Source organism: Pezoporus occidentalis, unplaced genomic scaffold (genome assembly GCF_034315485.1).
Source record: "Pezoporus occidentalis ecotype Australia unplaced genomic scaffold, CSIRO_AGI_Poc_V1 ctg315, whole genome shotgun sequence".
Taxonomy (NCBI): Eukaryota; Metazoa; Chordata; class Aves; order Psittaciformes; family Psittacidae; genus Pezoporus; species Pezoporus occidentalis.
This window is the reverse complement of record NW_026915105.1, coordinates 232,530-258,148: the sequence shown is the minus strand read 5'-3', so window position 1 is coordinate 258,148 and position 25,619 is coordinate 232,530. Positions and strand designations below refer to the sequence as shown.

The window sequence follows — 25,619 nt, the reverse complement described above, 5'->3', positions numbered from 1 at the left end:
ATTTTTCTTTATTTTTTTTTTAGAATATCTTACCTGACCCCCCTAGAAGCTATAGATGAATGCTACATTAGAATTTAAAACAGGCCATCAAAAGACAAGATCCCCCAAAACCCAAGCCTGCCCATCTGGCTGTCACCTTGCTGCCTCATGCAGCACACAAGGACATGCAGTTTCCCATTATATGGCTGACACAGTGGCATCTGGACCTTTGCAGAACTGCAGCAAATACTCTCCTTCTTGAAAATTACCACCCCATGCTCTTTCACTCATACACTGTTCATTACAAACCAAAGTATTCCTTGTTGCAGTGACATGTGCTCCTCTAATAACTCAAAGCCAGCTCTGGGAGTGCCAGCCAGCATGCGTCCACAAGCAAGGCTGAATGCCCTGGCCACCACCTGGTGAAGATTTAAGCTGTGCTTAGCTTTAAATGAGAATAATCCTAAATCTAGAGGACATAAGCATGCATTTGAAGTTAAGCACATATTTGAGTGTTTTGCTGAACACCAAAGCTTTTCTGCATATTTCCGTCTCATTCACTGCACACTGTTCAAATTATTAATTAAATGCCTGGGCAATTTTAACATTGGGTTTTATTGTTCTAAGTACTTCAATTTTTTTCTTTAGAGCTAGCTATTTCTGTGATTTTTCCCAGCATTTAAAAAACACTCTATTATGTTAAAACTGTCTGGCAACTATATAAAGCTATATACTGAGATGGATCATGGAAAAAAAAATCCTTTTCATAACTGCCCTTTCATACACCCAGTCTTTAAACCAGATTTTATGTTGAGCTGATATGCAAGATATAAACACAGTCCAAAACAAAGTAGTGCTTGAATTTTAAATATACACAGTACAGAGGGAATCTTTGATAGCACTGTAGTACTGCATTGAAAGTAAAAAAGCCTGCAATGTCCAAATCTAGATTTTCATCCAATGAATACTGTTCCATCAGCCTTATTCAGGAATTCAAAATTCCTCCATGGTTTGAAACCAGAGTTGTCTGTTCACTGAGTGTCCCTGAGGACTGCACTGCAGCCAGACAGTACCAGGCACTGAGACCCTTGTGGAGCTCAGCTCTTCTGGGTTTGAACTCGCTTCTAGCCCCTGATTTCAAATACCACATTCGAGTTAATCCACCTAGGATCACAGTTTTCACACCACCAAGTTTCCCTTCCCACCCAGGCAGCTTTTAGAACTGAGACTTGGAAAATATCCAAGTCTGAAACAAGGAATACTATGCACTAATGCTTAAAGTTTTTTTCAGAAGTAACTTGCAACAGAATATAGTGATACATTATTTAAAATTAATATAACACATTATTAAAGATGAGCATTTAATGTTATAACTGCACTGCCTAACTTCTAAATATTTGATCCTTCAACCTTATCTATATTAAAAGATTATTTTTGCACAAAATTTCCCCTTTAAAGGAAACAGAATTATTGATAACACCTTCATATATTAGAAAGTTAAAAATTCAGATGCTGTAAGCCAATGCAGTCAATAAAACTAAACATTTCTTTCAAATGATAAGCAATTAATTTATAATCTTTCACACATCTGCAAGTATTGCAATATTGCACTAATTAAATGTTGTATATATTCTAGTTTCTTTTGTATTTAATGTGTCTTAAAATTGGTTTCTTCTCAAACACTGGAAATAGTTTTTAAAAAAATAGTACAGCATTATAGTGACACAAACAGAAAAACTTTGATTAACATCAAAGTTAAACAGAAGCAACTGGCAACAAATTTTATGATTCATTTATTTAAATGAAGTCCTCTGTCTGCACAGTGATTCTTCCTCAACTTAGTATTTGACTGAAAGAGACCACTATGCAGGAGCTGCTCCCATTTCATTTGTATTTCCATGCAGTAAACAAGAATTTTGTCTTTTTCTTAAACTGGGCAGGAATAGGGAAATGGTGTCCAAGCTCAGAAACCCTGCCTGAACTGCAGAAGGCCACAGCAGGGACCAGATCGCAATTGCATCAGTCACAGTTTAGAAAATCTCTTCCTGCTCAAAATGAATTTGATGTGTTTCTGGAGAACCAGGAAGCACACAGCCTGCTCAGGGCTTTTGCATTTACACCTCCTTCTCAGAAATGCAGCACTTTTTCAGAAAACTGTTTTGGATGCCAGCTAAAACCACCCACACCCTCCTGTCCTGTGCTTCTTCTCTATCAGTCTGCTCTACTCAGAACATAAAACCAAGAAGGAGGTATGGTACTTTTGCTCTGGCTGTGACCTGGAAATTATACACATGGAGTAACATTGAGAGCAAGCAGCATGTGTTGCGTAGTACAGGTGCACTTACACCTCTATGCCAACAACTGGTGTAAACCAGTGGGCCACATAAGACTAGCTCATGCTACAGAGCTTTCCTGCCCCCTTTTTTTAAGTAAAGGAAAGCCGTCATGTTGAAGACAGGAAACTTACTGTAATTAAGGCTTCTAAAATCTATTCTTGACTAGCATAATACAGCAGAAAATTGTTTCCTAAGATTCTGGAGGTCAGTTTTGCATAGTATGTGACTGTTTGACTTCACAGTTACAGCTGAGGCTGAAAGAGCATCACTCCATGCAAGCTGTTCAGCAAAACCTGCACACCGTCTGCTGTGCAGGCCTTTCCTAAGCTCCTCTCATCCTTTCCGTCACAGAAAGTGTTTTCTTTCCATAGAGCAGCATAGTACTTTTACTTCCTAAATCCAGCAGTATCTGCTGAGTTTAAGGGGATCCCTGCAATGTAGAACTATATAATAAAAACTTAACTCAGTTCTCTGATTTAATAGTCCATGCCATCATTGGACCCTGCTGTTACCTGAATAAACTATTGTGGTTTTTAATTGTGCATTTTTCACTTATCTATATGGTCACACTTCAAGCATGGTAGCCAGAATTTCAGAAATAATAGCAAATATAAGAGAAAAAAGATACACACTGAAGTTTTTTGCACTAGATTTTCCTCTTGCAGGGGTAACAGAAGCCAAGAGAAGAATTCAAATAAACGTTACAATGAAAACCTGAATCTAACTGCTCCTCAGATTACTTCCTTTTCCATTTCAGTGACAAGTTTGGTTTCAACATTTTTAGTAATGTACTGAAGATTCTAAAGTCAAACTATGCTTTGCGTAAACAGTGTAACTTGGGAAACGCTTAATCCACCAGGCCCTGTATGTGAGCAATAAAGAAATTACACTATTTACACTAATAAAAATGGCGCACTTTATAATCTGTAACTTCCCCCCCACTTCCAAAAGCAGCAGATGATTGCTATCTCTTAGTCTCTAGCTATGGAAACAGTGGCCTATCCTGGCTTTGCTGGATAGCAGCACTCCCAGCCTCAAGAGCAGAGCACCTGCTGCTGCTGGACCACCGGGCCTCTATCCTCAGCTCACTTAAACGACTCATTAAGATTGAGATGGAATGATGGATCAAATGGCAAATGAATTATTACCATGGCTGCATCATAAATGGCGTTTATGATTGCATGAACTCACTATCAGGGATTTATGAAGTGCCAGAAACTTTTGGCCTTTGTAATTTCTGTCACTAAAATTAACCACATAAGACCTACTTACTATGAAAAGCTTTTCAACATTTTAGTACTGTTTTGCTCATTAAAAAAAAAAAAAATAGGACTAGTGCATTTAGCTCTGTATGTTATGTATCTTTGCCAGAATTAAGGAAGCCTTGTTATTAAATAACCAAATTTAACTTTTTAAAGCATCATGTAAGTATCATAACCAGCAGCTTGAGGTATCACTGAAACTCGCTTCAAACTCAAAGAACTCTTGCCCCACAAATTAGAAAGCATACCAAAATACACATGCCAGCTCTGCTAGCCTCCAGTGAGGACTTCCCCATGAGCCATGGCTTGAGGCAGGGCTATGGCATGGTGAGATAAACTTGTGCTCCTGCAGCACTGGTACATGGCCCATGTCTGCTGAAGCTCTGTACCATCACCCTCAAGGTGGTGGCCTGCGCTTAAAACAAAGTCTGTAATTCACTGTAACAGTGACGTCCTTCCCAAGTAAGGCCATGACAGGATTTGAAATGAAACACAGCTGAGGAAGGGCTGCTGTCAGAAAGGGGACAGGAAGAACAAGGGCTGTGCGACCCTTCTCCCAGCAGCCCCTGAGCCACAGTGCCTTTGGTGGCATATCTGCAGAGGTAGAGCACCCACCCCACCTGTGGTCCTCCTTCAGGGCAGGACAGGGGGTGCCCTGCACCACATCGGGTGCTGCCAAGCCCCTGGAGTGCAGAGCTGAGGCTCTGCCAGGTGCTGGCTCTGCCTCCTCCAGGGTGGGATTGCGGGGTGGGCCAAGAGCTGGAGGTGAAAGCTCTTCATCAGATCTGCTGCTTTCTCCTCTCCCCAGATCAAGTGATGCTGACACCTTTTCTTGTGGCTATCTGCCCACTAGCTCATGGTGAAACACAGGTCTTTCTCCTCACTCCTCCTCACCACCCTGCGCAGTACTGCTCCCCAGCCAGCAGCCCACAGTCACTCCCGGAGCTCTGGGTGCCGCATCTCTAGGCTGTGCCCAATATCCTCCGTATGCACTCCTTACACAGTGCACTTCTCCCTCCCTGCCTCCCTCCCTCCACACAGACAGAGACATTGTCCAAATCCTCGGCATTTCCTTTTGTCAGACAGCTCCTCTTCTGACCTTGCCACACCTGGTCTGTTATCCCCATCTTCTATGCTTCTGCTCAGGCAACTTTCCCAGGCCATAACTGTGCACTTTGCATATGTCTCTGTGTTACCAGCTGTGGGTTCTCAGAGGGTGAAGCCTCTCTGCTTTTCTCCCCAGACTTCTAGCAGTTCATTTCTGGCAAGGAACAGGTAGCGTGGGAAGAGGCGGGATGGTTGTGCAAAGGATGAACAAAGCATGCACACATCACACCAGCCATTTTGGAAGATGGTGATGACCCCGCATGCCATGGGGAGGAACAGTGGGCCACCACAGCATGGAGGGCTATGTCAGCAAGGGCTTAGCTCAAGCGGTGCAAAATGTACCCATCATGATCACAGGCAAATTAGAAGTTGCCAGCTTTACCCAACATTCTCACTGTGCTTCTTTATCAGAAGATTTACCATACATGCAGTGCTGGCTGTACTAAAGTCAGGAGTCCAGCAATATTTCTTACAAGAAAGAAACAGAAAGGTGCAAGTGAGAAAGGCTGATGTACCGTCTTAAATAAAGTGATTGCATATACAGAAGAAAGCTAGAGGATAATACTGTGGAAAGTGGTTTCCCAAAAATTAAAAAACGGTGACAGATTTTACTGACATCCATGAAATCCAGATGTGAATACACTGACCTCACCATGCTAACTGCACAGGTTAGGCTGTTCCATGAAGGATAACAAATATTAGCATGTATGCAACCAAAATGCCCCTAAGAATACTCCAAACTCTTATTTAAATGCAGGATTTGCTGACAGAATGCAATATCTCAATCACATTCTTACTTAAAGTTCATCCTGCAAAAAAATGTGAATAAGATAACACATTCTATTTCTCTCTGACTTTACGTAAAGTTTTTCTTCTGGGTAGTGCATGTCTTCTCTCCACAAGTCTTAAATGCCACCACAGTTTCTGTATGAGCCTCCATGCTGCTCCAGTGATGCTCACCACAAATGCACCATGAAGTTTTGCACTGTAGGATTTTAATTACTGAGGCAATATAATCCTCAAATTCCCTTGAATTACAGTCCTGGAACCTTAAAATCCCACCTACCCTGCAGGGATTTCCTACACTGCAGGCTCATCTCCATTTAATAACAAGACATCCCAGCCAAATGCTCTTCCTTTCTAAGATGTGTGAGATTACTGACTTGGATTTCTCCTTTTCCAAACATAAATGAATGCAAGAAACTTTATGTGGTCTAAGCCTCTTGTGTTCAAAATCTGAGCCTGATAACAAAACTTCTTGAGCTGCTGCCTTTGTTTACTTGACCAAATGATGTAATGGCTGGTGGCAGGAAACTCTCCAATTCATAATTTTACAAAGGTATGAAGTTTAGATGTCTTATTTATCCTACTTTTGCTCTTAAGCATGACCCATTAAGCAACCCGCATAAGTAATGCACATTAAAACAAAAAAATCCCAGACTAAATTTGTTAACACTGAAGACCCTCAAGATTCAGTTTCAAGTCATAGCTGCTTGCATCACCCGGTGGCTGGGGAATAGCCTGTCCATTTGGACATGGTCAGACTGTCCGCACAGTGGCACTGACCACATAAGCCCACAGAAGGCCCCTGGCTGCAAGCAGCTAGACATTCATCCTCCAAACCCAATGGGAGGAGACCACCATGAGAAAGAGGCAGCGCAAATGACAACTGCCAGAGACAGGGCTTGACACTGTTATGAATCCTGTGCCTAAGGACAAGTTAGCTGCCACTTATCACCAGGTTGGGCACAAGACTATGCAATCACCCAAGCCAGTATACCTATTTCAGGCCATCATAAAGCATGGTACCCCAGCAGCACATGTTGGTTGACACAGAGGCACTGGAACGCTTCTCTCCTGCTGCATGCCAGCTGCTGGGGGGCTCACCTCTGGTGCTGACTTAAGCATTTGTGTGCACCTGCACTCTGTGCAGACAGCCACCCTAAACCCATATCTCCAAGGAGCACGGCACAGAGACACAAGTAGCTCAGAGGCCAGTGTGGTTCTGGCACATGTACAGACTTCTGCCAGAGCTCATGAATCCTGCAGGGACTGAGCTGTATTTCAGAGGCCGTGGGCTGGCACTTAAGTTTCCAAAACATCTTGTAGCATGTGACCATCTGGCTTTTCTGCTGGTTTGGTTACCTCATCTTTTACCTAATGCAAAATAAATGAGCATCATCACACACGCCTATCTGTGCTCACATAGGTAAGAAAAGGCACCACCTGTGAAAACCTTTAAACTCTCTGAATTGCCATGCTTGCCATTACCAGACAACCCTTGCCTTAGAGCTGCAACAGGATCTTCTCCTTCCCATCTGAGGTTATTCCTTCTGCAGTCAGCCTTCAGACTACCTGATCACAGCTGGCTGGCACAGGGTCTCCAAGGAAGATAAAGAAAAGCCTTGCTTGTGGTGCTGGTTGCAAATGCCTCCGATCTTCTAACTTCATACTTGCTCACTTTAACTGCGTGTTGCATGGGGGATTGAAAGAGGCAGAGTGGCAAAGCAAACCCAACTCAGCTGCTAGCACGCATGGAAGTCCTCAGCCTAAGTTTCTGCCTCCTACCCCAACACCTTCAGCTCTGCTCCCACCTCCCACCTCATTCTCTGTAAGGAGGGTGTAAAAAAAAAAACATAGATAAGGTGAACAGAATTCAGAATTATTTGAAGAATGGTAGCGTTTTGTTGGCTGGGGTTCTCTTTAAATTCTGTACAATAAAGAAATTACCGGCACAGACTAAGATGACAGGCTAGACAGAAACACTACTCAGCAAGCATTGAGAACCAAGCCCAATGCACTGCTAGTGTCAGCATTCAGACATTCAATACCACCTCATAAATTCAGGTAAGTCAGAAGATTCTCTTTCCAAAGACATGGAAAATATCCTGTGCCTGTAAAACAGCATTTAGCAGCTGTTTTTTCTGTCTTCTTCTGTTTGGTGTGATAACTAAGGTATATTTTCAGGCCACTATACAGCTGGTTGGTTTCTAGCCTTCATCATAGTTTTCAAAATGTATGAACAGTTTAAAAATACAACATTGACGGTATTCCAATTTAATAACAATTTGACAGTATCTTTCAAACTATTGTATGTGCCATCAAAAATGTTATCTGTGTAATTCCAAAGATGAGTTCCTTGCTATTGAAATTATGTCAAGGGATTACTTTGGAATCAGGGAAGTATAGGGCAAAAAGGCCAAGAAGGGTAATTTGAATTCTCAAAGATGGCAATGCAGAGTTATGGGCAAGACAACAACAGGCCCTTTTTCTGTACTTTGGATGATACTGTAACTTGCTGGTGGAACCTGGAAGAGGCGCATAAATTATTAATCAGAAAAATAGTGGAAAAAGGAGCACACTAGAGAAACAGTTATATTTCGTCTCTTTTAGGATCAAAAATAAGTGTTCTACATTTAGGATGAGGCAGTAAGACTGACTGCATCCCACTGTGTCTGCCAGCTAGCAATCCTTACACATGTACTGCTGTTCATATGTGGCCAAGCTTTAGCACACGATGAAAGATGCACATCTTATAATAATCAAACAATTCAATCTAAGACACATGTTTAGAGAAAAATAATTAAAACAGGACAGCTGTGCAAAGTACCTGTTGGAAAGCAGTATTCAGGAAAAAAAATGAGCTTTGGTAACTGAAGAGCTTGCTGCTTGGAAGATCTGATAGTGGCAGAGGAGCACCACAAGAAAAGCTGCCATTTGGGCAATGTTCAGTGCAGCGCGCTTGTCCTTCCTGGCCCACAGAATACTTCATCAGTGAAAACCAAGTAAACTAAGCATGCCTGTTATCAACAGTTACTATAAGAGGAAGCACACAAGTTAGACTAGGGGAGATCAGTGACTCAGGTTATCATTTTGCAACTCTTGACACACATGACAAAATTTACCCTGAGCTCTCTTTAACGCAGCCTTGGCTTTTTGTGGGGAAGATGATTAGGGATTAAAGCAATCAGAATCCAGGCAACAAACTGGTTAAAATGCCACCCTTCCAAAATGCATTAAAAAAGCAACAGTAATCTCACTTTAAAAGAAGTCAGAGAGAACAGAATGCTTTGAAAGTGCCCAGGAAATTGCAAACGAGAACATGAACCGTGGCAGGAATTCAGTCCAACAGGACGGCGTGCTTACAAACCCCCTTGTGCCTGAGGAAAGAGAGCCTGCTTTACAGCACTGCCCTTGTTTGCTTGATATCTAAAGCAGATTCTTCTCCATCCCTTAACATGCCCCTGCCCTACAACCTCTCATCTGGCAGGGACACTGGGCCTTTAACATCTGGATTTAGTACATCCTGCTCAAGGCACAGAAATCTTCACGAAAAAGTAAGCTGCTTACAGAACCCAACAAATTTTACTATTCTTTCCTTCCCTCAGCTTGTTTATTTACCTTCAAACACAAGGATAAAGCACTTCAGTATCAAAACGAAGAAAGCAGTTACCTTGATACCACACATTAACACTAAAGTATCTTTCCAAAAGGTAAATCTTGCTACTGCACTAAAAAGGACTGCAAAATTCTCCAATATAGAGTAGATATATCAGAATTCATTTGTCAGCTTTCAAAATACTTGTGCTAATGTGAATTATTCACCAATTCCACCCCCCCCAAAAGGAGAGTCTTGTGTTACAGATAGAAGTCACTACCACCAGTGCTTTTTACAACTTGAAATCAAACAAGGGTTTTTCTGTTTCCTTCCAACTTATTTATAAAGATATATCTTTAAAAAGATCATCATATATTGTAAGGAATTCTCCCTTTCTCTCTCAAAAATAAAAGGGAGTTAAACTGAAGAAATAGCAAATGTTACTTTAAAAGTTGTGCTACAGTAGTTGCCATGCAGTCACATTTTGATTTCTGCAAAGCTTCTGCAAGGTCACTATCTCCTACAGCATAAAAATTGACTTTGAAGGAGCAGCTTTCAATAGACAAGTGTTAAAGGTGAAAAAATCCAAAATGCAGCTATTCCAGCTGTGAATCACCACTCACTGTAGCTGTACTCCCACCCTATAACAACATTTTCTTCATAGACTCATCTCATCTTTCTGCCTCAGAAAACAGGAATGAAATAAATTTGAAAATAATATTTCTCCATTTTTGCTGGATTAAGAAGATTACTTAAATGCAAGAAGCTTATTATTTTGCAAATTCATTTCATCTGTTTTTCTCATGCATTTTAGAAATTGATATTGGGGTCCAGGGCAGAACACAACAGAACTTACTAGTGCTAATATTTTATTAGCAGTCTCTGGCATTAGCAACTTAGCACAACTGTGGGATTTTTTTAATTGTTATTAGCTATTGTACATTTAAATTTCAGAAATAACTGATACGTATCTCTTCACAGACACTCCATCCAAAAAAGTTTTATTTAACAGTTGTGTAATTAGAGATACTATATGTGCATAAATGTAAACAAAATACAGCAATGGGTTTTGTTAAATAAAATTTGTGTGTACAGAGTTGAAATGAATACAGGTAGCATATTTGTTTCTGGAAAGATACAACGAAAGTTTATTTTGAAGCTCTATCTTTATACTACATTTTGCATAAATGTTTCAGAAATTGCTCTGTTAATGATGTGTTCAGGAAAACAAAAACAACAACAAAAAAAACCCACAAGAACAAAACAAACAAAAGAAAAAATCAAAAAGCCCCCCCCCCCCAAAACAAACAACAAAAAAATAAACCCAAACCAAATCAATCTTCAGAAAACTCCATGTTAAAATGTAAATGAGCCAGGACCATGCCTTTCTGGCCGCTGTAAGATGAGCCATTGCCCCCTTTTCACTGATATGTCTTTCAGACCACTCCCCCCTCAGTTCTATGAGGGTAAAATAACCTAAATTAAACACATATTCTTAAATCACTAATTGTTTCACATTTACTTCCCCAGATACCTTGCAACATTCTTTATTCTGTGATGTGCAGTGCCTAAGACGCAATGCATTCTGCGCAAATCACTAAGAGCAATAGCAGTGATTTTGATTACCATCGCATCTCATAAAGTACCTGTGAAAACATTGTACTATATTGCTGTAATTGTTCAACTGCTTACAAAGTATAATAGAAAATAGAGTACTAACTATTTTTACCTCAAAACCCCCTGTATTCCACTGCTCAGAGAAAAAAGCTGAAAAACATGTTTTTTTTTTAATCAAGAGGCGTATGTGGGGTTAGAATCCTTGCACTATGCAGCTGAATATGGAGGTTCAGCACTGTCACTTGTATACTAATTAATTAAACAAGCCATTAGCCAACTGTTTTCAGCCCTGAGCAATGGTAGTATTTATGCTTGGGTCACTTGTCTTAATTTCTTCTCACTGAACTACAGTGACATTGTCATAATTAAATTGTAAAATTTTAAGTGTGGGGGCAGCTGAAGAAATGGTATCTGCTACTGATTTCTTGATGACATTTTGTCTTCCTTCTTCTATCCTTTTTTCTTTTCTTTGATAAGAATCGTTTGAACAGGCTCTGATTTTTTTATTCATTCCATACAGAATTGTGTCCTATACGGCATTTCATTTTATTAATAAACTTCAAAATCACAATAATAGTTAGATTTTGGAAAACAAACTGAAAATAACTTGCTGACTGTCTAAATTCCAATTCAGATCAGAAAAACATTTTTTATTCTTCTGCTCATTCTTGACTTAGCTGACATTAACAACAATTTTCATGTTTTCCTCATTAAGTATACCACTTTTTTAAAACAAAAATGTATTATATTAATAGTTAATATAACTACTGTATTAAACCAGTTATCCATTTCCTCTAGAACAGAAGAGCCACTCAGACCTCAGTCATTTCCCAGTCTGATTTATCCTGGAAGCTCCTCATCAGCCCACCGTGGTCAGTCCTACCAGGAGATGGCAAGAAGCCGATTCCAGTCAGGGTGACCATAAGATTTAACGCTAACACCGGAAGTTAGCAATCCTGTCCTGCCTTTCCTTTTGATTTCAAGTGACACACCCAAAGTTATAGCCAACATAATTATGGAAGAGTGAGATGAATTACAAAAAACATCCCACTTATGACAGTTAACCTTAAAAAAATAAACCCCCATGACTTTACTGCAGCATGCTTCCCCACTGTTCGCAGTGAGAAAGCACAGTTTTTGATACCTGTGCTGTGTTCAAGCTGCTGTGTACAATGGAGTTCTGCACTGGAATACCTACAGTTTCCACAGTGAGGACATTCAGGTTTTTGTTGTGTGATTGCAAGGCATCTGAGCAGCTGTGCTGTCTGGCAAAGGTACTGCCGATATTACAATCCACCTGCGCTGGGAAACTATGGTGTTTCCTTCATGTACTTACATTCTCAGAGAACCTACAGAGAGCTACATCAGAATTAAAAGTTGTTCCTGGAACTGTAACATTTCTGAACTACTGATAATGATTTTTTTTTTTTTGGGTGTATTTTTCATTTATGCCTATTTTAAGTCAGATGTCCTCTGATACAAACTGGAATAGTCACACAGGAACATCAACTGGGAAACAGTTTTACTGATTAAAAAAATCAGATATTTGCCAAGTTGAAAATAAATGAAAGTTTCAATGACGTTATCCTGACTAACCATTATTTTTCCTATGCTTTTTATAACACCAAAGTAAGGCTACAAAAAATCCCTTTTGGGAAGAATTCAGCTCCCAAAGAGCCTGCTTGCTCCTCCAAAGTTCCAGATTTTTAGCCTCACAAAGCAACTCCAGACTAATCAAGTTTTGACATAAAAAGAGGGGGAAGGATGGCTTTGAAGGTGCATTCTCTGTGGTGAGAGGAATGTGGAATACTAAACAAACTGAGTAGGCTTTAAATTAACTAAATATCTTAGACGAAGTGACCTACAGGCTCAACAGCGCAAGTATCACTATCTCATCAATAAAGGCAGTCACTCCAATTTCAAGGCAGCCCTATCTTTCTGTGCATGTGAGCAGCCTCAGGTTCAAGCAACTGTTTTCCACCCTGTGACAAAGTGTTATGTGGCTGGCAGACAGCTGCCAGGCTTCCTCATCTGTGCTTATTTTCCTTTTCAGAGCTAAAAACACAGGCTGAAAAGCAGTTACAGCTGGGTTTTGGTTTCTTTCCATTTTGATGTTATTGTGTTTCTCTGCCTCACCAAGTACCTGGAACATTTTCATATGGTCCTTCTAATTATTTGAGTCTGCTAAAGAATGTATTTCAAAGGTGTATTTGCATACAAGGGGAAGTTCTACCCAGCTTTTGTCCCTCAAAGATTGCACATGTGCACCATAAAAAATTACATCACTGACAAACGTCACTGAAGTGTCATTTGTGTTTAAAAACACACTGTACTTTGGACATGAAGACTAAGACACATAACTGAAGTGCAAACTTCCCACTTTAGACCTCAGGGAAAGAGAGATTACACAAAGCCTGCCAAAAAGGACTTTTGCTATTTTACAGTTTCTTGAAGTTGGTAATTTTACGGCTGTTAAAAAAAAAAAAAATTACAAACGAAAATCACAAATATTTGGGTTCAGACAGGCCCCCAGCTACTGTAAAAGCAGGCGAGGAGACAACATCGGACTGGGTTCCAAAAACGCTTCCCTCCACTCCCCACAAATGTAGTCAAACAGTGAAAACATATGAGAACGAGAGACAAAAGCCATCACGAACCTCTCCGATGAGAAACTAATTGGTGCTAAACACACAACGGCTTACATTTAATCCCGTTAATCACCAGGCACGGAAAAAGCGGGAGAGTCGTCCTTCGCCACAGCCCCGGCCAGCCGGGCTGAGGGGGTGGCCGGGGCTGCCCCTGACACTGACCCCAGCCCTGCGACGGGGCTTGCCCGCCCCGCCCACGGCGAAGCCGCTTCTCCCCGCTGGTGGCCCCGGCTCCCGCCCATCTACCGCTGACCGAGGCTTCCCCCGCGGCGGCCAGGCCCACGAGGAAGAGGGCCGGCCTGGAGGCAGCGCCGGACCGTCCAGCAGTGAGGGGAAAGGCGGGAGGGGAAAGGACGGCGGCGTCCGGCGGTCTCTGAGCGGGCTCCCCTCACAGTCGCCCCTCGGAGCCGCAGCTGAAGAAGCCGGAGCCCGGCGGACCGTGACCCTTACCTCATTACGTCACCCGTTCGCCGGAGAGTTATGAGAAAGGAATCGTTCGCCCGCACAGAGTGCTCGGAAAAAAACATACAAAACCGTGGGAGAAGGCCCCAGTCCCGAGTTTGGGGCTTCACTTTGACAAACGAGTGTAGCACTGGATCATTTTAAATACCTAGGTTTGCTCTCTGGATAGCTGTAACTTTCCAAAACTTTTTTTTCCTTTTTTTTTTTTTTTTTTTTAAGAAGGGTATAGCAAAAATTACATTACATAAAAGCGTACAAACTAAACCCACTACTGCGTGAAAAGCAAAAGTAGCACGGACATACCTCAGAAAAACACTTCAGGGAACAAACTGCTTTCATCACTGCCCCAGAGAAACCCCATGGAACCACGCACAGGACTAAGCCCTCCACACCACAAGTGCCTCTGCTCTGACTGCTTTCCTAAACTACTAACAGATTTCCTAAATGGATCCTCTTTTTAAATTTTATGCCAAAACAGATCTGTAGCCGTTAAAAAGTTGGATGAGACAGTCCCTCCAACACATGCCCACTCCATCTTAGCTGCACCAGCAGCAAAAGCATGGTTAAATGACACAGAAATTGTATACACCCTGAAGAGCATGTCTCGGGGAACAGTTCTGTTTCATGCTGAGCCCATCACACAGACTTCAGCCATCCCAGCAGCAGGTGAAGGCTAGAAACACTGCTGCCTCTCGTATTTTGGAATGTCAGAAATCCCTATTCAAAGTTGTCCACTTCCTTCACTTTAGTTTTCTTTGTGACACTGCGTGCCAGAAATCCTGCCTGAGCACAGTGCAAGTGGAAAAGCTGAACCCTCACATACGCATCTGTAAACAGATATATAAACACATACAGACATGGCATGCATATGCACATCCTTACATGTGTTTACAAGCCGTCCTGAACAGGGAGGGAGTCATCACAGATTGGCAGCTGGATGCCCCCACAGCTCCTGGGGGAGAGGGAAGTCCCCAGACCTCTGCAGCTAAAGTTTTAAACCTACAAGGTGCAGTTACCGGCTCAGTGCTTACCTTCCAAGCAGTGTCTAGACCGGGAAGTGCGTACAACATGAACGCAATTCCTATCACCACAGAGGTTTTGTTGCCTCCACTTAGAAGGGCAGAGAAAACTCTGGTGTTTCACCATGCATAGAGAGTTTCAAAAGGAGACTGAAGAAAGCATCTGGCAGCCTCCCCATATTCTTCCCCCCCCCCCCCTTTGGTTGTTGGGTTTTTTAAGGAGTTGATGGAGGAAGATTTTTCCACTACTGAGGGTGCCTGGCTCAAACCTTGCTGCTTCTGGCACTTCAGGACTCTGAGGAAGACAAGCACACCACAACAGCCTGTGCCAACACAATGCAACAACGAAGTACAGATAAATCAACACACTTTGAGTAAAGAATTGCTTTGTGACTGTCACCAAAATCTTCTAGATCCAATAGGCCTCAGTGTGAGTACATTCCCCTCACCTACACTTAAGAAGTAGTCAAATGAAAGAAAAACAACCACCATGTATTGCTCCTGACACTGTACAAAGACATCAAAGGAACCCACAGAATTAGTACCAAACTGGTGACAAAATATGTCTTGGCAGCTAGTTCTGTGCATATGGTTTTCTGCAGAGTGGGTGATGCTTCGTAGAGTAAGCTGTACATCACTACATCCACCAGAAGTCTGGCTGAGTAGATACAGTTTTTTATTTTCTGATTTTCTCTCTAACAGTGCCATTATCTCCCAAGACATACGCAAGATACTTGGCACTGTCACATACAATGTAAAATCAATGACATTAGCAAGAGTATTAGAGGAAAAGCAGACAAACATCACCACCACCACCATCACAGAAAGCAGGCAGAGACTGAACCTGCCAAATGGGAATCCCTTCCTGGTGCTAAAAACTTTCACATAGAAAGAAAGTTTAAAGCTGAGTTCTGTAACTGCAAAAATTGCCACATTAATGAGAAACATCACCATTCTCCAGAAGCCCTCAGTGGAGGTTTTGTGGGATGCACTGTTCTGACAACCACCTGAGAGGTCCTTGGTCCTTGCCTCTCTGACCTTCCAAGGGCAATGGACTTCACTGGCTCACCAGCACCACTCCAGCACAGAAAGCTTCTTGGGAGAGCCTGGGTGTTGTAAGCATCCAGCAATCAGACAGGTTCTGGTGACAAAACCCTCCCTAATCCAGAGTCTCTCCAGATATTTGAGAGTTGTTTTGATTTACACATGGAGGTTGGAAACTCTCTCAGCACTAGGAGGGAACAGCACAATTGATAAATTAAGTGAAAGCAAGGGCAGGATTCAGTCAGCCTAGGACACCTGGACAGTAGCTGAAGGACCAGTGAACAACTCCAGGTCCACATTGACACCACGATCTTCTTGCCTGTGTATGCCACAATTCTCACCTGGCAAGCCTCTGAAGGAGGGTCGCTACATGTGAAATGAAATCTCACAAGGTGCACAATACTTTGATAAGGAAGAGCTCTGGAAATACCAGTTATATACACTAGCAGAGTACAAAGGCAACCGTTACAATCATCCCAGGACTCGTTAGCTTGTGTTATATATACTGTGTGTGTACATCTGCATATGCACAGACACTACAAAGTCCAAGGATCTATTTTTGTGTCTCCTCCAGATTAGAAAATTACCACTGAATACCAGCTGTCACAAGATTAATGGTCACTGTGGTGGTATCACACTATACATTTTCCATGCTTTCAAGTGAGAAACCTACACATTACCTAATGTGCTGCATGTGTCCCCATTCTGACAACTCAGCAGTTCAACCCACTTGCAGCTCAAACCTTCACAGCAAATCCCATCCATACCAGAAGGAAACAGAGTGAGCTCTCTATAGAGGAACAGACAAATTTGTCATTTTTTCGTGAGAAGGATAGTGCATACATACTCTACATTGCTCTGAATGTCAATTTTGCCCTCAGCTTTGAAGCACAAAACCACTTTTCCTAGGTGCTCCTATGAACAGGAAGGCACACAATACAGCATTAACAAGCCATCTAATTCCTCCTGTAAGTCCTCCTCTAGGTTCTAAAATCCACTAATAAAACCTTTTTCCTCTGTGTTTATTCATGCACTTATCTGCATGATTTATGTTCCTTTGTAGCCGAACCCAAACTTTACTTTTTCCCTTTTCAAACCCTTAAGTCATTTGTTTTCAGTATATTTTCTGTTGTGTTTTTTAATTACTTAAAAATCTTGAACTTCTCCTTCAGAAGAGTTAAATTAGTTTCCCACCAGTGTTCAAAAATTCAACTGCAATATGAGTTTTTCCCCACCTGTAAGAAACCCGAAGAAATAGGGACAAGGAAGAAAGATCAAACTGGTGGCAGAAGTGGAGGAGGAAAAAAAAAGTTCCCTTATAACAATCAACAGAATAGCAAAAAAAAAAAAAAAAAAAAGTTAAAAAGTCACCCAGAATATATGACCATGTAAGCATGGGCACTCTTGCAGAAAACCTAGTCAGCAATCCAAAGCCATAGGAAATTTAAATTAGAGCTAAGGTACACAATAGCAGAGAAATCTGTGCAGATAAAGGACCTGCTCAGGTTGCAGGTATACTTAGTCTAGATCTCTTCAGATTTGCAAAGGAACTTTATTAGTTTTATTAATTTTTTTCTTAAATAATTAAGAGATTCAAGAGTATCCACACTACATGGTAAAGAAGATTAAGGTTTTTTTGTTAACGAAAATATCCATACGCATATGCTGTATCTTCCGAATAGGAGGTGGACTTCCACTGCTTATTACCACCCCAGGGTGCATTCTGCTATAGTAACTCATGCACAAAATGCTCCTGCTACATTTAAGGAACGTTAAGGCTCTAGCAGACACAAGCAAGAACCCCCTGAACTGCAGTAAAAGCCCAAGTGTTTAGCCAGGGCAGTTCTGAGGACCACATGCTGATAAAGGGTTTCAGCAAACACACAGACTTTGCACTTGGTGACATCAACCTCCGCTTTATGTGCAGCCAGCCTGACCAGGCACCACTCTGTTGGTTCATCCTTCTGAGTGGGCACAAGCAGGCAACCCCTAGCCCCACATGCCTGGCACTGCTCGAGAGGAGGGATGGGACCAGGAGACATGGGCAGGGCCCCAGCATGGGTACGGGCACAGCCTGGGCAGGAGCACTGAGGGCCATGGGCTTGCACCCTCTTCCAGAAGCCCCCCAGTCTCTAGGCTTTGGAGCAGGTGACAGCACGGTTCCATGTGTGTGGCTTACTAGCCTGCATGAACACAATTCCCGGTACTGACTATTTCCAAACACACATTAATTTTACACCAAGACATCTTTTCTGCCAGCCAACCCCTCCAGCTGCTCAGCACCTCATGCTCTGCCTCCCCAAGGAGATGCTGTGCTCCAGGAAGCACAGCAGCTTTGCTGGGGACAAGCAGACCCCTTGAAAGGGGATGCACAGCCACCAATGGTGTGACATGGCTGCAGCAGCAACGTGAACTGTCATAGTGGTCTCCCCCCCTCAAGAAGAGGCAGGTGCAAGAGGAGAAGCTGCCATCTGTATGCGGCAGCGTGCAGACATGAACAGCCAAGACATAAAACCTGGCTTTGCGGGGGAGGTATTTGTTACACAGGAAATTCTGCATGAACTACACTAATAAGTCTTGCTGCTTTAAAGAAATGCACCACATACCATTAGGTATTAATAATAAAAAATATTTTAATTGCTGAACTGATTTTCACCAAGAAGTTTGGTTTTGGTTTTGTTTTACTTTTACTTTTAAAACAGCTTTTGCTGAAACTGAATTCAGCAATTCCACAACCTACGCATCCAAAAAGCATGTGGAAGTATGGCTCTTTAAATAGTTCTTCTGTGGCCTAACACAATGAAAAATGTCTTTTAAACATTTTCATAGACAAATTAACTTGGTACTACAAATATCAAGATTCTAGCACAAAAACATACGATCTTGTGCAAAGGTTGTGTTCAAAACTAGCTGTCAAGGGAAAAAATAAAGAAGTGTGACTAAGTTTTTGTCATTTTAGAAATAATGCTTTTCACTGTTTAAAAATACACAAAGGGATTTCAGTAACACAGAACACAGAGAGAAAAAGAAATACAGATGTGGTCAGATTTTTTAAGTTTCTGTGGTACCACACATAGATAAGAAAAGAGTAAGTCACGCATCTAGAATAAGCCATTTAAAACACTGATACTTAACAAAGGGTATTTCCTTTTTGAGCATGGCTGACACAGATAAAACAACAAGCTGAATTTATCAGACTATTATTTCCATTTTGACTCTATAAGCTGTAGTTACTGCTGCTGAACAGAAAACTCCTTTCTACACTTTTTTTAGGGAAAAGACAAAATCAAAATGCTTTCAAATTTTCTTTTTTTTTTATTTTAGGCATTTTTTTAAATGTTTTCATCACTAAATATTTGAATTATTTTCTTCAGTTCTTTTTCATTTGCAGGTGTATTTTTGTTATGGTTTCTTTAACTAAATGAGAAACTTGATTACTAAGGCTGTAAGTCAGTATATGAAAAGACCTCTAAACTTGGAAAACAAGATGGAAATCGGTGCCAAAATGGAAGGTTGAAAAAACTGCTTTGGAAATGCTAGCTTGCACTTTGTTTATGTCCACTATTTCTTTTTGTACAGGGCAGTTTTACAAGACACTAAGAGCAGAATCATAGAATCAAAGAATGGTTTGGGTTGGAAAAGACCTTAAGATCATCTAGTTCCAACCCCTTGTGATGGGCCTAAAATCCTGTGCTTCAAGTCAAATGATTTATCCCTCGATGCTGGCTTCCTTCCATTACTACTGTCCACACAGGAGATTAAAAATACTTGTATTTTACCAGCTTCAGTAAGTCAGGCTGATAGCAAACACAACAATTACTTCATCTATTCAGATAGCTAGAAGATCATGTGATAAACATTTAAAAATACCTCCCAAGACCCCTAAAGCCCCAGCTGAGCTTTGCACTTTCTGCTCACAGTCTACTGCTCTTTGTCTGCATTCGGTCACCACCACAGGCAAAACTACACCAAGAACAGTTTCTATGCAGTTAAAAAAAAATTCTTACATCAGAGCACAGCATCATCCTTGGTAAAGAGCCTCTCTGTGCCCCAGGCTGGAGTGAACACCCGCTGAGCAGGCACTGCACCTGAGCAGAAGCTAAGTTGGTCCCTGGTTTGGCGGCTGCTGCTGCAGAGGGCAGGACCCCTGGGACACCCGCACTGCAGCTGTGCCCAGCAGCACTCATGGGAACTGTTCAAACGGCCGCATGTCTGAACACGTCATGAAACCACAGCCAGAGCTGTGAAAGAGGCCATGGCAGGGCTTCTGATGAGGCTCAGTCTCCGGAGCAAGTACCACAAAGAGCATCTGAACCCAACACTTTACTAGGGCACACCAATACCCAGTGACAGTTACTTTTAAGGGCAACTTCTGCTGCCAGAAATAATGTCTCTAGTGATGCTGTTGGAAAAGCCTCACTTCTGTGTTAGTAAGGTAAAAGTCAGAGCAGAGATGAAAACCACCATCCTCTCTCTGGGGCCCCAGCAGAGTACATACGTGCTGTTTCATAGAAACTTTGGATTCAAAACCAAACATACACACCACACTCCACAAACCTTTCAAATCAAGAGTGTGACCACCTTACCCTGTTGTCTCTGAGGGAAGTACTAGGTGGGCAGAGGATGGAACAGGAAGATGAATTGGTTTTTGTACCCCTTAGGGGCAAGGCATTAATGCTGCAGCTTTGAAAGCTGTCTTTCCCAAAGTCACAAGATAAGAAAAAAACAGATACTAGAATTGCAGCTATATGTGGGTGAGCAAATATGTTAAAATGAAGCTTTTAATGAAGAAATGGATGAAAGACTTTCAATGACAAGAGATTAACATTCTTATCATATATACTCTTACTGGAAAATAGAGAAGAGTGGAGGGAAGAGAGAAGAATCCTCCTTGAAGGATCTGGAAATGCTCCGACATTAAAAATGAATTCACTACATTTAGTACACAGTACAGTTTGTAATGATTCTGTTTACACACCTTCTTCTGTACTCTAAATGTTTAAAAAAATCAGGTAAATCATACCAAAGACCTAGATCTGTTAAATTACCCATTTCTGAAATACAATCTGAAGCAGGTAGGAAGGACTTTTTTGCAAAATAACAAGCAGCAGCAGCAGCATGCATTTTTCCAAATGCCACGTAAGGAAACCCACCGATGGCCAGGTGGGGCAAGTAACACACACAGGGATGTGGTCGCCATTTTTCAGATTAGCCAGCACATCTGTAAGTCAAGTGCCTGCTTCACTTCCAAGCCATGCACAGTCTCACACAGAAAAACAAAGTCAGAATAAGGAGGGACACAGTCGCTACAGACACATAAAGTGCTTTCCCTGATATCCTGCTATGTGAAACAAGAAAGCCAGTGCTATTTTCATACCCCAATTAATGAAAGGCTGCCAACCAACTCTATGTGCTGAGAAACCAGTAGATGCATGATGAAAAACTGCATTTTACAGAAATATGGGCACAAGTATGGTATTGCTTAATGTGGTGTTACAGAAGCAGAAATGAGAAGTGTAAGGCATCCAAAGCCACTTGAAAAGAGGGCAGAAAAGGGAGGAAAGGTTTTCAACTGTGTATTGAACAGCAGGGTTTGTGGACCAGCCATAACTTTCAAGATGCCAACTGGAGGCAGAAAGGTACAGGTGATTCTTGGTTTACCATCAGGAACTAGACCTCATTTCCCAAGGCAAAGGGACATCTCTTCCTGTCACATATGGTGGTGACTGAAGCTTTCTGGCTGTATGGGGAGAGGATTCTCTGAGCGTTGGAAGCACTAAGAAAGCATTATTTGTTTATACAGAATATTAAAAATTATAAGTCTGCTAGAGAAGAGCAGGACAGGCAAGTAAGATGCAGAAGAGTTAACAGAATAAGGGGATACACTTAATTCCTTTCCTTGAGGAGTTATTTCTGACTCCAGTGGAACCTCAGCATCTCTATTTCAGGGCCTCAGACATGAAAACTCAGTGAAGACTCATCCAAAGACTGACACAAACAGCTACTCTTAGCATCAGAGAATTGTTTACGTTTCAGTTCCCTTTTTAATGTGTAGCATACTGGACACTAAGCACACCATGACACTGTTACAGGACGTCTATCCCACTTACATAGTCACTGGCAGTTCTAGGGGAGAAAAGGCTTCACCAGTCGCTACACTTTATGTCCAGCCTTACTGATACTACAAGTCCTAAAATAATAATTTACATACTCTGCAGTCACCTAAATACTTGATCTTGTTCTTCAGAAATCCTGAAAACAGAACTGTGTTTGTCTCAAAATAATTTAAATGAGTTAGCAGAGAATATCTTTGAGAGGATAATTTGCTAACACACATATTTTTAAAGTGCATTTTTTCCTTCAGATTTAATAGGTTTATGTTTCAGCAAAGGAGGCCTTTATAGTCTATAGAACTGGAGATACAACGCTGCATGAGCTTAGTGAACAAATTATGGTTACATTGAAAAGATTTATGGTGTTTGTTCTCTAAAACTATTCTGCTGCTGTTTCAGCTTTTCATTACATACACATATGTACAGCACCAATATATTTTAAGCCTGAGCTTTGCATCCCTATCCCCATACATATGAGAAACAGAGCAGCTGAAACAAACTTTTGCATGCCAGAGTTACCAAGTAACATTTGCTGGAATCTGGAATGTGACAGAGCCTCAGGGGTCTGGCCAAAATCCAGCCCTGCAGTGCCCTCAGGTGATGCCTGCGCCAGAGCCAGCACCAGGGCATAAGGCTTCTGCTCTGCCCACTGCATACAGTCCAAATGGATCGTCACCAGCTTGTTCACAGTCAGAGAAAATGCACCAAGGTGAGGTTTTCTGCTAAGTCTTATATACATAGAAAGGCAAAAGCTAAAGTGAAGAGGAAGATGTGTGTGTACAACAGCACTTGCTGCCTGTGCCTAATGCATGTTCCATACATCCTACATCTCCAGGTACAAGGCTGCTGCTGGCAAAACCACTACAGGTGTGAGGCAAGGTGCAAGAATGGGTTTTGAAAAAGTTCTGATGTAGCTTGAGAATAAAAATCAGAGTAAGACAAGAGCAATTATATTTACTAGCCTCTTATGTGGCTGTCTGACTTCCCATTCCAGCATCTCAAAAAATATCTACATTGCCTACATTTAATTAAATAACTTTAATTCTGAAGAGTGGGACAAGTTTATACAGCACAGGAAAATTCTGTTCATTACCTGCTTTGAATATGGCTTGCTTATTATCAGCATATATGAATATATATATATGAATAAGAAACATTACTACACTTGTTACAAAAACATACTGTAAGTTAGCACAATTCATTTTTTTTTTAAAAGCCTCTCTTGATTAGCACTACCACACCTTCATAGAATATCATGAAGAATGAAGAAATGAATTTTTGTTTTCAAGTTACACCTAGCAAGCATAATTACTCTGATAACTTAATTACAAAATGTTTCCCAAAATGTGTATATGTAATTTTGAAATACGCTTAAAGTTTTAAGCAGTGTTTCTTCTGAGGGTTTTGGGGTAAACTTCAGCATACCATCAGCAATGTTGGTACATAAATCCAAGGAGATACACAGAGTAAACTGAACAAAAGGGACCCAGATCCAAGATATTTGCCTGCCCTGCAGTTATAAGAAAAATAGACACTTCCCAGAAAACATACTAACTGTGCTATGTGGTCACCACACAGCGCCAAACATTTGCTCCCCAAGAAGCATAGTAATTTAAGAAAGACAAGCTAATCAGCTCTAGAAAGGCTTCAAAGAAAAGGGCAGGACATGAAAATACAAAAAAGAAAAATAATGAAATTTAGCTACTTCAAGTTAATTCTTAGAAACTGCATTTGAAGAGATCTATACAGAGCAGAAAATCACATTAATTCCTAATATAATATGGCTGTCTGGGGCTCTGACATGGCAACTGAATGCTCTGCCACTTTTCTGGCATGGCACTGGGAATAGGGAAAGTATTTCTTAGATCTCTGAAGCTTTGGCAAGCACACTGGTATCATTAATCAATATGCAAAGTGGATAGCTGTGCAAAACCAAACAAGAACGACCCTAAGAAAAAATTATTGAACATTTACAGGCAAGAAGCAGGCGTTTTACCAGAAAAAGAGGCAAAGACAATTTCTCAGCTTGCCCCTCTCAAACAGCTTAGTAGCAGCATATGAACAGTAGCACTGTTTAAACAGCCACCCTGATGAAAAACTTCACTAGTGTCAGCCTGCAGGTCAGCGCTGCAGAACTCTCCATTTCCCTGAAACCAAAACCACCTCATTTACGTGCTCACCAAGTAAAACTGTCATATGAAAAATTACGTAATTGAAAAATTCAATTAAAATTTTTACTAAAAATAAAACCAAACAATAAAAATCTTGCCAAGGTCCCCAATGATGTAGCTGACCAGGCTAGTCCTGCTACCACAGCAGCCAATCTTCCAGTAACATTTTCTCTCAGACTGGCAGGGGACGCTGTTTCTGGAAATGATCTTTGTGCTTCGGGGAGACCACTGGGCAAGAAAAATGCATGATTGATCATCTAACAACATTTTTAGTTGCTGGTGACAAGGTATGTGTTACTTAGTATGTTTATTACAAACACGCATCTAAAATCTCATCTGAAAACTGTCTTGCTAACCACCACATTTACTAACTTTCTGCAAGTGGAAGATTAATTTACAGAATACCAAAAGGTTACATCTTAGCAGCTGAGAATTTCTCTGAGAATCCATACAAGAAGTTACAATCAAGTTTAGGTCAACAACCTGAACTGCCAGACCCTGAATGAGCAGTTGCAGAACCCGCTTCAGGAGAGGGACCGGCTCAGAAGGTCTCCCCTCTGTTCTTGCCCTCAGTTCTGGGTTCAGTTGCAACAGCTGTTTTTCTCCTTCCTAGTAGCTGATGCAGTGCTGTGTTTTGGCTTTAGTCTAAGAACAATGCTGGTAACACATGGATGTTTTAGTTTTGCTCAGTAGCACTTACCCTGATCAAGGACTTTTCAGTCTCATGCTCTGACAGTGAGGAGGGGCACAAGAAGCTGGGAGGAAGAAGAGACAGGACACCTCACCCAAACTAGCCAAAGGGGTATTCCATACCACAGCACATCATGCCCAGTATATAAACTGGGTGGTTACCCAGAAGGGACCGATTGCTGCTCTGGTCAGGCTGGGTATTGGTTTATGGGTGCTGAGCAATTGCATTGGGCCTCACTTGTGTTTATTGTTTTTTTTCCCTTTTTAGTTTTATATTCTCTTCCCTTGTTATTTCCCTTAGAATTATTATTAGTAATAGTAGTAGTTCTGTATTATACTTTAGTTACTGAACTGCTCTTATGTCAACCCATGGGGTTTACATTCTTTCAGTTCTCCTCCCCATCCCACCCGGAGGGGGAGGGGAAAAAAAGGGGGTGTGAGTGAACGGCTGCGACAGGCAAGGATGTCTGCGCTGAAGAGAGGCAGAACAGACAGGGGGCAGAAATCTTCCCACACAGAAAGGAATGAGACTGCTTCCTGGATTATGAGCACTGATTACCTTCCTACCCTGCAGCACTTTTCAGCAAACTTTTTATTGTTACACACTTCCTAATCTTTCACACTTCTGATCTTCCTTATGTCTTTAGTCCTCAGACTGTTTGGAAGTTTTTTTCTGCTTTCTTTGTTTACAGTAAGAAACCATTGTATTCCCTCTTTATTTCACTCCCTTTTCCCCCTGCTCCCCTTAACTTCTTACATGCTTTTAGGAATACAAAATATATGGGAAAGTTGG

The 25,619-nt window shown here is 41.5% G+C and overlaps 1 protein-coding gene across 3 annotated transcripts in view; it reads right to left on the bottom strand.

Moving 5' to 3' along the window:
* Window positions 1-25,619, bottom strand: part of ZCCHC7 (zinc finger CCHC-type containing 7) — a 120,186-nt gene that overhangs the window by 86,537 nt on the left and 8,030 nt on the right. The gene's annotated exons all lie outside the window — the stretch shown is intronic.